The following is a 16545-nucleotide window of genomic DNA, read 5'->3' as shown; positions in this document are numbered from 1 at the left end:
TTGAACCAGCACTCAAAAAAAATTTTGAAATGAAAAAAAATTATTTCAACCAGATGATGAAATGTGACCTTCACCATAGTAAATACATGGCTTGGTGCCTGTTGTACCATGATAACGTGGTTCCCAAAGATGTCAATGCCACCACTGCCACCATCAAGGCCAAGTGTTGCATCCAGTTTGTGGATTGGTGTCTCACTAGTTTCAAAGTTGGTATTAATTACTAGCCTCCTTCTGGTACCTTTTGGAAACCTGGCCATAATACAGCAAGCTATATGCATGCTGAGCAACAAAAAACCATTGCTGAGGCCTGAGATGGCCTGGACCACACGTTTGACCTGATGTATGCCAAGTATACCTTTGTTCAAAGGTATGTGGGTGAGGAGAGTTTTCTGAGGCCTAGAAGGACATGGATGCCTTGAGAAGGATTTTGAAGAGGTCGGTGTGGATTCTGAAGAAGAGGGATACTAATTACCATTTTTTAGTCCTGCAACACATCACACTCAGAACTTCAGGCTCAACATTAGCCGAAAGGCATTAACACTTTCTAGTTTACCTTCACTTTTTACTATAATCTTGTCTTACTTTTCCATGTGTACCTGTAAGGTTTTTCTATTATGTCTCAAAGTAAAGTGTTTTTTTTTTTTTTAAATATTTTATTTATCTATGTGAGAGAGAGACTGAGAGGGGAGAAGGTCAGAGAGGGAGAAGCAAACTTCCTGCTAAGCAGGGAGCCCAATGTGGGACTCCATTCTGAAACTCAAAGTTACAACCCGAGCTGAAGGCAGTCACTTAACCAACTCAGCCACCCAGGCAGCCTCAAAGTAAAGCATTTAAGAAAGAAAAAATATGGATGATAAAGGTACATTTTTCAATTCAATCTGTGAGGCCAATATTACACTGATGTCAAAACAGATAAACACAAAAAGGAAACTAAAAACTAATGTTTTTTTTTTTTTAAGACTATGTATGTGAAAAATCCTCAGAGTGCTAATAAACTAAATCTAACTAAAGCAACATATAAAAGGATTATAAACCAGGACATAGTAGGGGAAATGCCTGGGTGGTTCAGTCAGTTAAGTGTCTGTCTTTGGCTCAGATCATGATCTCAGGGTCCCAGGATGGAGCCCCACATTGGGCTCTCTGCTCCGTGGGGAGTCTGCTCCTCCCTCTGTGCATGCTCTCTCTCTCCCTCTCAAATAAATAAATAAATAAAACCTTGGGGAAAAAAGCATGAACAAAACCATAACCCGGTAGGATATATCCCAGGAATCCAAGGTTCGCTTAACATTCAAATATCTATGAATGTAATACACATTTTAGTAAAGTATGGCCTTATGAAGAGGCTCTATGGTACCCTGTAATGTCCTCTGTTCACCAGACCTGGTGCTCTAAAGGTGTCTCCCAAGTGTGTTGCATGTACCCTACTATTGTGGTTCAGTCACGTTTGCCTTCAGTCCAGTTGTCTGTAGTGGTTCTCTTCACCTGTTGTAGGCAGGGTTTGGTTTCTGTGTTGTTAGTGGGTCAGTCTGGTGCTGCCTTGAGCTTGAGTTGGGACAGACCAGGCATTTAGGGGGGAAACTCTCCCTTTGTTGTCTCTGAGAAGTTTTCACTGGTGGGTGGGGCTCAGACCAGATGTCTGCCTCCAGCCAGCTGCTGGGGCTGTAGTAAAACAGGTGCAGGAGTCATTTTGGAGAGGTGCTGGCCCCTTTCAGGGCTACTTGCATACTACCAGGCTTATGGCACCATTTTGGTTGGACTCTTGCCAAAGGTGTATTAAAGGGTATGTCTTCGGAATATTACAGGGGTCTACTGTGAAGTGCCAGCAAGTTCCTCTCAGGTCCACTGTGGAAAGGGACCTGCAAACACCTGGCAAAACTCTTCCCAAGGACAGCTGAGTTGGATCCCACAGATTCACAGAAGTACCTGGGGCTGGTCACTGTTGCAAGCTAGGTGCAGAGTGTTGTCACTGTGCTGGTTCCTTCTAGACTTGGGGGCAGGGATGGGAAATGGTATCCACCAGCTCTTTTGTTCCTGGAGGAGTCTTTCAAAGTACCCAGTCCTCTAGCCCATACAATGAGATTAGTAAATAAATCTTGGTATACAGCAAACTGTTTTTCAAACCGTTCTATGCTGTATCTCAGCCCAGCTGCCCATTGAGCTGTCTCTTTAAGGGTGGGGACTCAATTTCCTATTACCCTTTGACTCTCCCAGAGCTGAGCCCACTGATTTTTAAAGGTCTAGGTGTTAACCCCCACTGATTATAAAAATTCATGAAGACAGTTCCTTCTGCCCTTAAAAATCAAATATTGTGGGGATTCATCTTTCCAATGTGGTTCCTCCTACCCTTTACTCCCTCCGTGCCTGGGCTGCCCTGTATGGGGATCTACTTGTCTCCCATCCCCACACACCTGGCATCCTTCCCTTCCACTGATGTTCCATGGGTCTGTTTAGCTCCCGACCATCTTTGCCCTTTCTACTCTCTTCAGTGTAGTCTCTTCTCTACATTTAACTGTGAAAAATCTGTTCTGCTAGTCTTCAGGTTGTTTACTGGGTGTGAAAGGATGTTTTGTGCTCTTGTTTCTCATTTACATAAATTTCAAATTTCATACCAGTACAAAGTTGGAATTTCTAACTTTAACTGGATCATATTCCATTCTTCTAAAATCTTTAAAGTCAATTCTGCAGCCAGTTACAAGCAAAATCACTTAGTGGTATAAGGATTTTAAGTGCTTACAACTCCAAATTTAAGCTTCAGGCCTCTAGTGTTAAATGTCTGTAATTCATGCCAAGTGTCAGAGAAACATTGTAATGAGAAACAGTGAGACATAGTGCCATTGTTACATGTCATCTGTAGAGTACCAAAAATATCTTCAATGTCAGTGTTAGCTATAATTGCAGGGGCCATTGGTGACATGTTAGAGTCAATACTTTAATCCGAAGAGGCCATCATCATTAATCGGTTGTACTTAAAATGGCTAAGAAATGGTTCCATTTTCATAGCTTAAAATCAAAGTGGTTTTGCAGTCTTTGTGTAAGTTTTAAGCCTTTCTTTTCAAAGTCATTGACTAAGCCTTATTTTCATGATAAGTTCAGCATGAAAGGAGAAGCAAGAGTAATTTCATACTCTTAATGACTTTTTTCTTTAATACTTAAACAGGAATTATTGCTTTTTAAAGAACGCTTTGCTTTTATATTAAAATTTGTTAAGTTCAAACATTAGTACTTCATTAAATTGTTTTTGAGTTTTCTAATATAATAAGACATAATGGCTTAATTTAATTAAGCAAACATAACATTTAGCAGGCATGCTGTACTTTCTCCAAACTACTGATTTTCAATCTTTAAATTCTTGAGGGATAAGGTAGTTCTGCATTCAGATCTTTTACCACATAACATCTTGCACCATATAATTAAAACGTTTGCATTTGCTTCCAGATAAATTACCTGATTTAGGCCTACCTCTTTCCCATGATAATAGAGATGTAAATTGAAAGAAAGCAGTCAAGAACTAGTGAAAATTTGAAATAGCCCCTATAGAGATTTGAAAAGGGGATCAATTAGGAATAAAGAAAAGGATTTGCAATTAGAGAACAGGTTGCAAAAGCTACGTCTCCCACATTTATAGCAAAGCCACTTGGCGAGACTGTGGGATAATTTTTGTGCACCCTCAAAGCAATGCTCAATGTCACAATAACCAAGAGGATAGATGCAAAGGGCATTAATGAAAAAAAAGTGCTTGATGATCTGTTGGAGTAAGAATCAGGACTGTCTAGAGTGACTGACTTATGGGTTTCTGGCTTGGGGAATTTGTGTATCATAATGCTTTCCTAACCTAGAAAGCTCAAGACAAGATGAAAATATGGTAAGACGCAGAAGATAATTTGCCTTCAGTCTCTTGAGGTCATGTTATTTGAGAGACTTCCAGGTGGAAAGACTATGAAATGCAGGCACTTAAAATCAAAATAAAATGAAATGTGTTCATTTTTGGCTGCTAGTTGTTGAGTAAACAGGGCCTTGGCAAAGAACCCTTATTTTTTTAGAAATCATGTTCTTCATCTTAGAGGAGGAAAAATGAAAGGGAGTTATTCTGTAGTATACTTCTGACACATTCTCAAGAGAATGGTGTTGACAGTTCTATAATCACAGTCTGAAGCAGTTCCCAGATTATTATATACACACAGTCTGATGGAGAATCCATACTGTGTTTCCTATCTAGCTCCCAAAAATATGTGATATATGGAACTGTTTTATTCAACTCTTCTCAACTACTGAGATTGTTAACAGGTATTTAACATATGTATTTTTAAAAAATTTTTCTAATGTGCTTGAAAAACACACATGAAAAAGGGGTATGTCTTCTTATCAACCAACTCAATTAGTCCTCATTTTTGTAACATTTGTCATCTCTGTGAATAGGATGCCACCTGTGTAATCATGTAGAAAAAAGATTTACATTATTAATAGAAATTACACTAATATTTATAGCAATACTGGTATATAAAATACATTCAAATTTTGTATATTTTAGGCTTTAGGGGTCATAATTTTACCTGAAAATATCAGAGAAAAGCAAAAAGTATCTGTAAAGCCATTCTTCCTGAGAAATATAGAAAGTAAGAAGTGAAATCCAGCTCTTTAGTTTCTTTCACAGAGGTGATCACAACTAAAAATCCTTGTCATTATTTCGGTTCTTGCAAAGAAACTCAGAAGGGTGACAGAAAGTTATCCCAGATAGAATAATCCAAGTAATGTATAAGAAGTAGAAGCAGGGCACTTGGGTGACACAGCTGGTTGAGAGTATGACTCTTGGTTTCAGCTCAGGTCATGATCTCAGGGTCCTGAGATTGAGCCCCACCTCAAGCCCCAAATTGAGCTCCATGCTCAGTGGGGCATCCGCTTCTCTCCCTTCCCCTCTGCTCTTTCCCCTGCTCATGTACTCTTGGTCTCTCTCTCTCTCCCCCAAAATAAAAACAAATAAATCTTAAAAAAAAAAAAAAGGAAAAAACAAATGTAGGAAAGGTAAATATGAGAAACTTCCAGCTGTCTAAAGCAGCAATGTTAACAAATCACTGTAGTGTGGATAACATATCTGACAGTAAAGTGTATAACAGTAGAGGAAAATCAGCGAGAGGAGTTTAAATAGAGTTAAAGCAAATATTGTACATTATACTGGACCTCATCTGATTTAAGGTACATGGTAATAAGTTATGGATGCCTTTTGAAATTTCTGAAGTAACCAATAAAAGAATGATAATTAAAGTCACAACGAGCAAGATAACAGAAGAGATACAATGAAATAATAAAACATATGCAATTAATACCAAAAAATCAAGAGAAGTGAAATAAAAGGCCAAATAAAAGATATTACAAATAGAACAAAATGAGCAAGATTTTATACCCCCACTCATATAAATATACATATGTACATGTACATATATATGTACACATACATATGCATACATATATACACATACACACATATGCACATACATATATACACATACATCTATAAATACATATATATACACACACATAGACATATATGCTATGTAAACATGCTATGCAAGCAAAAACAAAGCTAGTTTGGCAGCACTGATATACTATATATTATTATACTTTTAATTTATATTAACATGTAATATTAATATAGTGCAAATGGTCTTGAAGGTAAAAGTAGCAGGAGAGATAAGGAGAGACATTTCATAGTGATAGGTAACCTAACAACAATATATAACATTAATAAATTTATATAAGCTTAATAATATAACTTCAAAATATATAAACCCAAAAGTGACAAACCTAAAATAAGAATTCAGTAAATCCACAATATAAGTGGGAGATTTTTAAATAGTTCTCTTAGTAACGTATAGAAAAAGGAGAGAGATACAGCACATTTAAATATCATGATTAACCAATTTGACTTAACTGGGTTACATCCAACACATGCAGAGAAAATATCTTTTTCAAGAATACGTAAAACATTCATCAAAATATTCTGGACCATGAATCATTGCAACACATTTAAGAGGTTGACAATAGAACAGTGTATGTTCTATGAATACTGTTGAATTAAGTTAGAGCTCAGTGAGGAAGAAATAACTAGAATATATCCACATTTGTGGAAATGAATCAGAACACTTGTAACTAACCTATGTGGAAATAAAAAGCCAATCACAAGGGCATTAGAAAATATTTTGAACTTTGAATTTTGAATCTGGAAATATAACAGATCAAAATGTCGAGGATGCAGCCAGGGCAATAATTTAAAAAAGGGAAACTCCCATGTTATAGTCCTGGAATCCATGGATGCACTTCAAGGTCAGAATGTGAGACACTATGTGCCTTCAGACACCTTTTTAAAGCAGTTTAGAGGCCAAGCATCTTGAGAAAATATTCCTCAAGTCCCCTTTGTGGGAAAAATTAGTATCATTTCCCATTTGTTTCATGGTGAAGACCATTGTCTGACCTTTGGCTGAGTCTTCTACCTTACCTTCCCATTAAGTTACTAACTTTGTCACGGGAAATGGAATTATAAAATTTAGAACCTTGCCTACTCTGTATTTCACCACATAAAATCAAATCACACATATCAACACAATAAAAGTCAATACTAAATTTCAGATGCCTAGGGTTTGAAGACTGAAATTGATATGATTTCAAACTGAGACAATACATGGAATGCTGACCTCCAATCATGGAGCTTAGATGGCTCTCTGAAGATTTCCAGTCCCCTCTCTGGACAGATGCTGGGTGCTCAGGAGAATTAATCAGCAAAGAACCAAAGGAATCAGTTATTTGAGCCAGGCTGCCTCATAGACTGCTGGCATCTGAACAAAAGAGGTAGCTGGCAAGATTCACAAAATTACTCTGTTATAAATTTAGCCAGAAAGGCTCACTGGTTTTTAAAGAAGTAAGTAGATTAAGATATTTCAGGACATACAGAAATCAAGGGAGAAACATGGAAGAAAATTCTCCCTGTTCAACCAGGCATAATAAACATTACAATTAATACAAGCATGTTAAATTATCCTTACTCATTAAAATTAACTTATACATTCTTTCCATTTTCTATCTTTCAAATTACTTCAACTTTAATTAGCACCAGTATTATTTTCTCTTAATCACTTTCATAAAAATGAAAGTTATCTCCAGAGGAATCCATTGCATTGGGTTCTCTTAAATCCCCAATCATATTTCATTTGTTAGGAAAATGCTAACTTGATTGATAAACATCAGACTATCCTTATTTTCCTCTGTTTTTTACAGGATTTCAGAGGGTTTCCAGTTACTGGTGTTTTTTCTTAAGATGAGTTTATATTTCAATAATTTGGAAACTAAGGTGTTTATTTCATATCCCTGTAAGGAGTAGATGTTCCCACATAATCATGCTAAATAAATTGCACATTTCAAGGTATGACAATAATCTCTGGATAGGGAAACCCAGGCCATCTCCCCACACACAAAAGAAAAATCATGCTTAAACTCATGTTTTTCAGGCTGTGGTTCTGAATTCACTTGTATTTGTTATAGATGCTGACATTTAGGTCTTATGCCAAACCTACTGAACAAAAAGTAGGGGGAGGAGCAGACACATGTATTTAAAAAAATTTTTTTTCTTTCTCTATTTTTATTTTTTTATTACCTTTTTTAATTAACATATAATGTGTTACTAGCCCTAGGGGTACAGGTCTGTGAATCGTCAGGCTTACACACTTCCTCCTTAGATGAATTCTTATGTATATTCCAGTGCGTAAGAATATGGGAAACAAATATCTAGAATACAGCATTTTAATTTTGTATAAATTTTATCCTTAAAAAAAGTGAACTGACATATTCAATGTCTAGAGTAGGAATTTTTTAAAAAAATGATATCTATTTATGAAAAGTTTGGAAGAGCATCTGAGTTCTCTCATAGAAACAGAATGGTTAATTCATAATATCCTGATAAAAGTGTAAGCCAGTTAGAATGTGGAGAGAGAGAGAAAAATGCAGAATTGCAGAATGGTTAGTATTCTCGTCACTTCAAGAAAAAAATAGCTTCTAGGACATTATGGGAATTAAAGATTAAAGCTGTTCTGCACACATACCATTCCTACTTACCCTGGGAATGGGATCTTCACCTTATCAAAATGACAGTAAAAACCACATGCAAATAAACTAAATGAAATTGAGAAGAGGAGCCTCACTTATTCTAGGTAGGCTGTTTGAGAAATGATGCTGAGCCAAGCCAAAAGGAGGGCATGAGAAGAAGAAGAGAGATGTATAAAACAGTTGAGTCTGTCTGCATATCTAAGAGAGAGAGAACTTTTTATTCCATGTATTGCTGAGTTATTTAGTGACAATCCAGTAGTTTTGGCATTATATAATCCATTATGTTCCAATATGTCCATGCTGTTTAATTCATTGGCCTCCCCACTCTGAGAGGCATCTAAGGTTAGACATGCCAAACTTGGAAAAGACAAGTTTAAGTAGCACAGGCACCTTGCTGCTTTACATGGCTCTCCTCCCTGCTCTCAGGACCCAGGTGCTAAGGTTCCCTTAGGAGTAAAGAGTAGGGAGCTGTCCAAAATATAAATGCTGGTCCTTTCATTCAGGTGGATAGCCTTTATTACTATGTTTTATTTTCTGCACAGATTTTAAAAATCAAAGTAATACATGTACATTTTAAAAGCCTAACTATAGTACCTGGGGGCTCAGTTGGTTGAGCTGCTGATTCTTGATTTCAGCTCAGGTCATGGTCTCAGGTCCTGGGATCCAGCCCACGTGGAGCTCCTCCAAACTCTATGCTCAGTGGAAAGTCTGCTGTTGGGACTCTCTGTTTCCCTCTGCTCCTCCCCTCACTTGCTTTCTCTCTCCCTCTCTCAAATAAATAAATAAATCTGTAAAAAAAAAAGAAAAGAAAAAAAAAGTCTGATTATAATAATTTAAAAAATGACCCTTTCTTCACTTCTTGTTCACAAATCCCTCTCCCCTAAATTTTGTAGCTACTTTTTCTGACACCTACCTACTTGGTTATAAATGAGAGGGTTTTACTCCTATTTCTTGAATTACCAGTTTGAGACTAACAATTCCCTTGTATCATGCAAGAAGAGGATTTAGATTTTCCCTTATTTGTTTTTTTTAAATGCCAGCCTCTCTCCCTCTTCTGTTATGCTTTGGATATCCTTGGTCTAGTCTCTACTCCAATTTCTGCACCAAATAAACCTCTATTCTCTTGGAGGGAGAAATGCAGCTGTGTGGCTGCACCAGATTGGGAAGGGGCCCCAAGGTTCTTACAAAGACTTGCAGTTTGCCCTCCTCCTTTTTTGCCTCTACTGTACCTGGTCCTCTAGTGCAAGAACCCTTCCAGAGAGAACTATCTTGCTTACATTTGACATTTCCTTTCATCTCTTACCTACTTTCCAGCTTCTAAAACCATGTTTTCATCTCCTATCTGACTTATTTTGGAGTTTAAAACATATTTAATTTTTCCTGTCACTTGGCCAAGCTTCAGAAAGAAGCAAAGATAAATGCATATGTGCAGTACCCCATGTTTAACCCCAAAGTTTCCTGAATAGATCGTATAATCCCTTTATTACTTTACTGGATCACTTCTGTATAAATCAAGTATCAGTTGTTTGCTTTGTATTGGTTTGGTTTAATTTAATGGACAATATTAGTATTGCTTTAATTCTGACAGTCCAATGAGAGTACAATAAAACCAGCACTCTCATACATTGATCGTGATCATGGAAATTGATATGACCCTTTTGGAAAACAATTTAGTTTCAGTATATATTTAAAAGCCTTTAAGATTTTAATGCTCTTGGGCCCAATAAAATTCTACTTCTAAAAATCTATTCTAAGGAAACAATCTTAAAGACAAGAATAAGAAAATTATGCACAAAGATACGTATCATGTACTTATTATAAGAGAATAAAAGAGATAATAATCTACTATCAGTAAGAAAATGGCTAAGTAAGGAAAGGTATAAACACCCAATAGAATGGTCTACAGATATTTTAACAATTGAGATGGAAATGGGGCTGAAGGCCCACTCAAAAGAGCTGTAGCCTCCATGAAAAAGGGTTTTTTTAGAGATAGAACAAAAGCTGGTAAATATGCTTATTGAGGATGTATTTATAATTATTAGAATTTGGAGTTAAAAAAGTGATTTGGTCTTGGACAAGACTTATTAAATATTTAAAATACCTTCTAATTCTAAGAATGAATTCCTAAAAATGTATAAGCTGTGATTTATAAAACAGAATCCAAGTACTTGAAAAACACAAGTTATTTTGGTGCAAAAAGACTTGGGGTATATTGAAATCAGCATAACTTATCTGTATAGTAGTACTAAATAGCTTCTGAGTGATAATGATACATGTGTATTCTTACTCCAGGGGCCAGTACAACTAATTACTTTGGAACACTAGTATTTTGAGTTTATGCCAGCATTCTCTTTCTCAAGAAAGGCGCAAACCACCTCAGATAAATCCAACCCATTTGTTCCCAGTATTTCTGGCCAATACGCTATATGAAACAAATGAATTTCCAAACTTAAAATTGGTAAGCCACAGAGAATATTTGCCATCTTGTTGAAATCTGTATCATAGAATCCAACACTCCTGTACCCCAGTCAACTGTTCTTTGCACTAGCTTTCTCTGTCATTTCATTAGACTGAAAAAGCTTCCCTCAAGGATGATCAACTGTAATGCAGAGGAGATTAACCTCTCACTTCCTGGTAATGATTTTAGGGTATTAAAAAGCTACAGTGAGCCTGAAGCAAGTGAGAACATTAATGATCAATTATGTCTGAACAAAGTTTATGATTGAAATTCAATGACTGAAGCCATTGTGACAACATTACTCTAATAATCAGAATGGCTTAATGGCCTATGTCAAAATACAGTATCACCATATATCATTTATATCATCTTAAAAGCACTGAGAAAATAACTTAACTTGAGATACTTTATGCTGATTGACTTTTTGCAAAGATTGTTTATTTAAAATGAGTTAAAGGAAAATTCATCCCTCTTGATTCTACTGACTACTTCAGTCACACTAATCATTTGTGCATCTCTGCCTATGATAAAAATTTTACTCATAAAATACTGTGCCTTAAGTGATTCTCCAATGTAGACAGAATTCCATCTTAATGACTACTACCATAGCATTTCATTCTATGCAATGACTATTTCCAATTCCCAAATAAAAGACTCTATTAATGCTACTTTTGTGCTATAAATATCATACAGTCTATTAAAAGAAAACCTTATAAATATATATGAATGATTGTAACTCTCTGTCTATATATCTGCTTAAAATACTACCCTTTTAGCTCATTGCATGTCAGTGCATTGACTTTTTATGAGTCTTTATTTAAGTTTAGAATATTAAAGTACATTATGATTTTTTTAGTATCATGAGGTATACTGGTACCATGAGAGGTAGAGATAGAACTATACTAGGAATGTATGGCATGAATAGATTCCCTTCCTTAAGTCATATGTGCTAGTGGCAATTCTACAGTCATCTTCCTTAGACCCAGTCATGTAGTGAATTGGGAAAGGAAAAAAGGAAAGAAATGTGTAACCTGGGGAAACCCCAAGGCTTACCAGAAATGAGGCATGTTCCTTAATGAAATGTCAGGTTCTTATGATAAGGTGAAAGGGAAATAATGCTGCATTGAGAATAAGATTTAAGTCAGTAATTCTACTGTGCTACTAGCTGTCAAATTTCCACAGGACAAGCTCTTTTTAAAAGGAAAGGTAAAATTGTCTGTATGCACAAATCATCAATATGGCATTTTGAAAAATATGCCAAATTTTATTGGAAATATATTTGAATACATTTTCTCTCTTCCTTCAAGACTCTAATCAAATAACCAACTCTTGCTCAGAGTTTTTCTTGATATATTTCTTCTCCCCAGTAGACTGTTGCTTAGATTTTAGGATCCCGATAGTATTTTGTACTTAATTAATTTTCAGAAAGTAGTTCACTATTTTCTAATAATTTGTGTTTCGTGTCTATTTCTTCTAGTAATCCAGGATGTCTGGGACTATCTTACTTATCTTTAGATTTGAAGTAAGGAATCTTACTTTAGATTCCAAGTAAGGAGCTTTGCGCAGTGGCAGTATCGTAGCCAAGGAGGTTTATCCGAGGCACGATTATTGCTAATAGATTCCAAGTAAGGATCACAGTGGCATATAGAGAATTCTAAATAAATGTTTTAGAATAAAATCTTTTATCAACAAATATTTAGCAAATTCTAACCATGTGCCAAGAGCAAGGATAGGCATTGGGGATTCTTGACGGAATTTATATACTAATTTAAGGTAAAATTCAATACATAAGTACATTATGTATTTATATATAATACATATAATCTGTTAATATCAGAAGAATTTACTGTCTGTCCCAATCAAAACCTGGTGATAGGCAGTTGGGCCCAGAAACTCCCTCTTAGAGTAGTTACTTTAGGAAGCTTGCAATTATAAATCCTTTCTTTGCCTCCCAGAGATGTAAATCTCTTACCACTCAGAACTGTATTCTCAAGGACCTGAGAACCAGCGTCTCTTTAAAGTGCAAACTTTCAAGGGTTCCAGGAGGTAACTCTCATTCTTGTTCCCAGTCCTTGTTGGAGGGAAAAAATCCAATGTTGTAGCAGCCTTGATTTATTTATTTTTTTTTAATTTAAACTCAATTAGCCAAATTATAGTATATCATTTAGTATCATATGTGGTGTTCAGTAATTTATCAGTTGCCTATAACACCTGGTACATATCACATCATGTGCCCTCCTTAACTCCCATCACCCAATTACCCCATCCCCCCATCCACCTCACCTCCAGGAACCCTGTTTTTTTCCTGTAGTTAAGAATCTCTCATGGTTTTTCTCCCTCTGATAACTTCGCATTCTGTTTTTCCTCCCTTCCCCTACAGTTCTCTGCCTGGTTTCTTATATTCCACATATTAGCGAAACCATGTGATGTTGCAGCTTTGCTTTAACTTGCAACACTGCCTCCAATCATGGAGATACAACTCTTTGTTTCTCCTCTGGATAAACTCCAAGGAACAAACCCATATAGACCAGTCACAGGGACCCAGCTCCTTTTGATACTCTCAGTGCCTTTGCCTCAGCATACCTCCGTCTCAAAAGAATCTCCTGCCTTTTGTTTCATGAAGTTGAATTCAGTACCCACTGGATCCTCTTCCCTATGATAATAGTCATCACTGAATAACATCTATCTCAGAACTTTGATGTCTGGCTTTGTTTATCTTTAACAGGTGTGTATGTGGAGAATGATATCTTAGGCAGAAGGAAAAGCTCTCAGGTTGAAGTTTGCTCAGTGTTTCTGAAGGAACACAAGAGGCCAGGAGGCTAAATCAGAGTGAAAGAGGACAGAGTGGTGGGAATGACCTCAGATTAGTACTGGGCTATATGACCTCTGAGAAATTTGGATCTTATGTGAGTAAGGTGGACAGCCATTGGAGGAACTTAAGCAGGGAATATCATGATCTGACTTACTTTATGAAAATTACTTTCCCTGTGATGGAGAATAGACTGGTAGCAAGGCGGGGACAAAAATGGAAGAAGGATTACCAATTAGGAGGTGATGGAAATGTCCAGAGGAGAAAGAGCATGGATTGGACCAACTTGTTGGTTGTGATCAAGGTGTTGAAAAGTAGTTGAGGAAATAGTGTCAAACAAAGATCTTCTACTATGTAGCAATGTTTTCATAAGCCTATCTTCCTGGTCAAGTGTGGAGAGGGTTCCATGTCCTCCAGTCTTTCACACATTTTTAATTTAAAAAAAAAATCAAGACACTTCATCTACCAACCGTAATTGTGGTCCTCTTGGCACCACCTGGGCTAATTGCCATCGTCTTACTAATGATTGAATGCATGAAAAGTTTTTGCATAAGTCAGGCATTTTAATTCTGCAGTAGAGGTAACTTGATATGCATGCTTTTGACCCATATGCAAAAAATTAGTCCATGGTAAATAAACTAGTCTGCTGTACTTAATTTTAAATATAGATATACATATAACTTAAGACCATGGGAGAAATTTCTCTGACAGCAAATAAGTAAGTACCTCATTCAATGATTTTGCTCCCCTTCACTGGTCATTACAGACAGAATACTTAAGGCTTTTATAATTCTGAAAGAATAATAGGAGATATATCCAGGAGAGACCACTTAAGCCAAAAATTATCTAAAGCCTTTGTATTAAATCCAGGAAACATGGAATTTAGAAAAAGGATTTTTAAAAAAAGATCCTGGGGTTCAACTAAAATCCCTCAGTCTAAGATAAAATCCCAAATAAAACCATCTAAAAAGCAATAATCTGGGAACCTGTTTAATCTCCATTTGGGATCTAAGATAGTACCACTCTTTCATGCATGCAGTGAACTTGTACTGAGATCCTCCTATAAGCCAACCCTAGGGTTGCACACTGGATAAATCAGTGTGTTCCCTAAAGTACTCATAACTACTGCCCAACTCCCAGTAGAAACCTCATCCTCTCAGCCAACTAACAAAATCTGACATTAGCTTAATTACTTTCTTTATGGTGCTTATCTTTAGTGTCTGAAGCAGTTCACAGTTTACATTGAATACAGACACCGACCTCAGATTAGTTTCATGAACTAACCAATTCTTGATTTACTACTTTATAAAAGGTATTGTGGAAGAAAAGATGCCTAAATCCCATTTCTATGTTCCTCTCTCAGAGTGCACTAACATTTTAGTTTATTTAGAATAAACTTTAGGGGTGCCTGGCTGACTCAACCAGTAGAGAAAGTGACTCTTGATCTCAGGGTTATGGGTTTAAGCCCCAGGTAAGATGTAGAGTTTACTTAAAAATAAAATCTTTAAAAAAAAAAAAAAAGAGTCTTTAAAGATCCTATGCCTTTGTCTCTAGCTGGCTAATCACTTGAGATAGTTTCAGTTATCTGAAAATAACCGAGGAGAACATATAAGGAGGGTGGCTTCCGGGAATATTTTTCAAAGTTATTTTATAAGAATTGTGAAACCGTACTTCTTCACTCTAAAATAGGCATGTTATAATTTTCTTTAAGGGTTTAAATAGTTTTTGAAAGTTAAAAATTCCATCATTAGTATAGAATAGACTTTTATTGATCTCTTGAGTATAAAATCTCCTACTTTAGCTTTTTTTTTTTTAAAGATTTTATTTATTTGACAGAGAGAGAGAAATCACAAGTAGGCAGAGAAGCAAACAGAGAGAGAGAGGGGAGGAAGCAGCTCCCTGCAGAGCAGAGAGCCCGATGTGGGGCTCCATCCCAAGACCCCGGGATCATGACCTGAGCCGAAGGCAGAGGCTTTAACTCACTGAGCCACGCAGGCGCCCCACCTACTTTAGCTTTTTATCCTTACCATTCAGACAGTATGAATGACTTCTCATTCCCTTTACATTATACTTCTTTCAGAAGGAACTGTGAAGATTAAGATATAGAATACCACTTGTCCTTATGTATATGATCAATCCAGAATTATTTCAGTGTTACTAGTCAGCCTGGGATTATTGTTTCTAAAACACGAAAAGAGAGGGTCTAAGTTGTAGTCTTACTTATTATTTTCATTTCTTTGATTTTTGACACAGGAAGTTCCCCCTCCTCCTCCTCCTTTCCCTTCTTCTCCTCCTCTTTCTTACCTTCTCTTTTCTCCTTCTTTTTCTTCCTCTTCTTTCATTTTATTTAACAATTACAGGCTCCGAGAATTATTGCTTTATAGAGCTGTACATAAAATCAGAGACAAGAAGAAAAAAGACATTTGAGGTCAGATGTATCTTTTATGCATTTTTCTATCTTCCCTGTAGGAAATATTGGTAGTATCATTAAAATAATTGTGAACATTTTTTTTTACATCTTCATGAAACATTTTATTGTATAAATATTGAAAAAATTAAAGGTAACTTTAGCTCACATTGTCAGAATATCATAAAATAGATACATCACATTTATAAAGTGTTTACTTTTATCAAACCACAATTGCATAGCAATAGTTTTTACCTAATAAAAATCCTATATAAGAAACTTTTTTTTTTCAAATGAAGAAACTTAAGCAAGGAAGGGTTATTTTAAAAAGTGCTTACTCAAGGTAATTTCCATTTCTCTGTTTTCTTTCCACAAGGAGAGACATCAGACTACTAAGTGCAGAGTTTCAAATGACCTCCATCCTTGATTGCATTAGTGCGAACTACTCCTGTCTTAACTGTCTAAAAAAAGCAAAAGAAAATCCTGCCATGAAAAAAAAAAATCTAGATGCTCACAATATCTCTACATTTTTATAGGTAACAGTCAACCTTATAAAATGGACAAAAGAGAAGAAGAGAGGAATAGACAAAAGAAATTGATAGGAAAACTAAATAATAAAGGTAGCAGATGCACCTAAAACGATAATTGATTTTGTCATGAACTTAAAGGACAAAAATGGAGAACTTTCAGAGAAGCAGCAGAAACTACATCAACAATAAAATGGATATCCTTAAATAGTCATATTCTATATACTGAGGCTAATTACAGAGTTGGAAGATA

At 36.1% G+C, this 16545-nt stretch overlaps 1 pseudogene; it reads left to right on the top strand.

Moving 5' to 3' along the window:
* The first annotated feature begins 12103 nt into the window (after positions 1–12103).
* LOC122894829 lies at positions 12104–12234 on the top strand (annotated as a pseudogene).
* The last annotated feature ends 4311 nt before the right edge of the window (positions 12235–16545 follow it).

Source organism: Neovison vison, chromosome 13 (genome assembly GCF_020171115.1).
Source record: "Neovison vison isolate M4711 chromosome 13, ASM_NN_V1, whole genome shotgun sequence".
NCBI lineage: Eukaryota > Metazoa > Chordata > Mammalia > Carnivora > Mustelidae > Neogale > Neogale vison.
The sequence above is the reverse complement of the archived record's forward strand: the minus strand, read 5'-3'. Positions and strand labels throughout refer to the sequence as shown.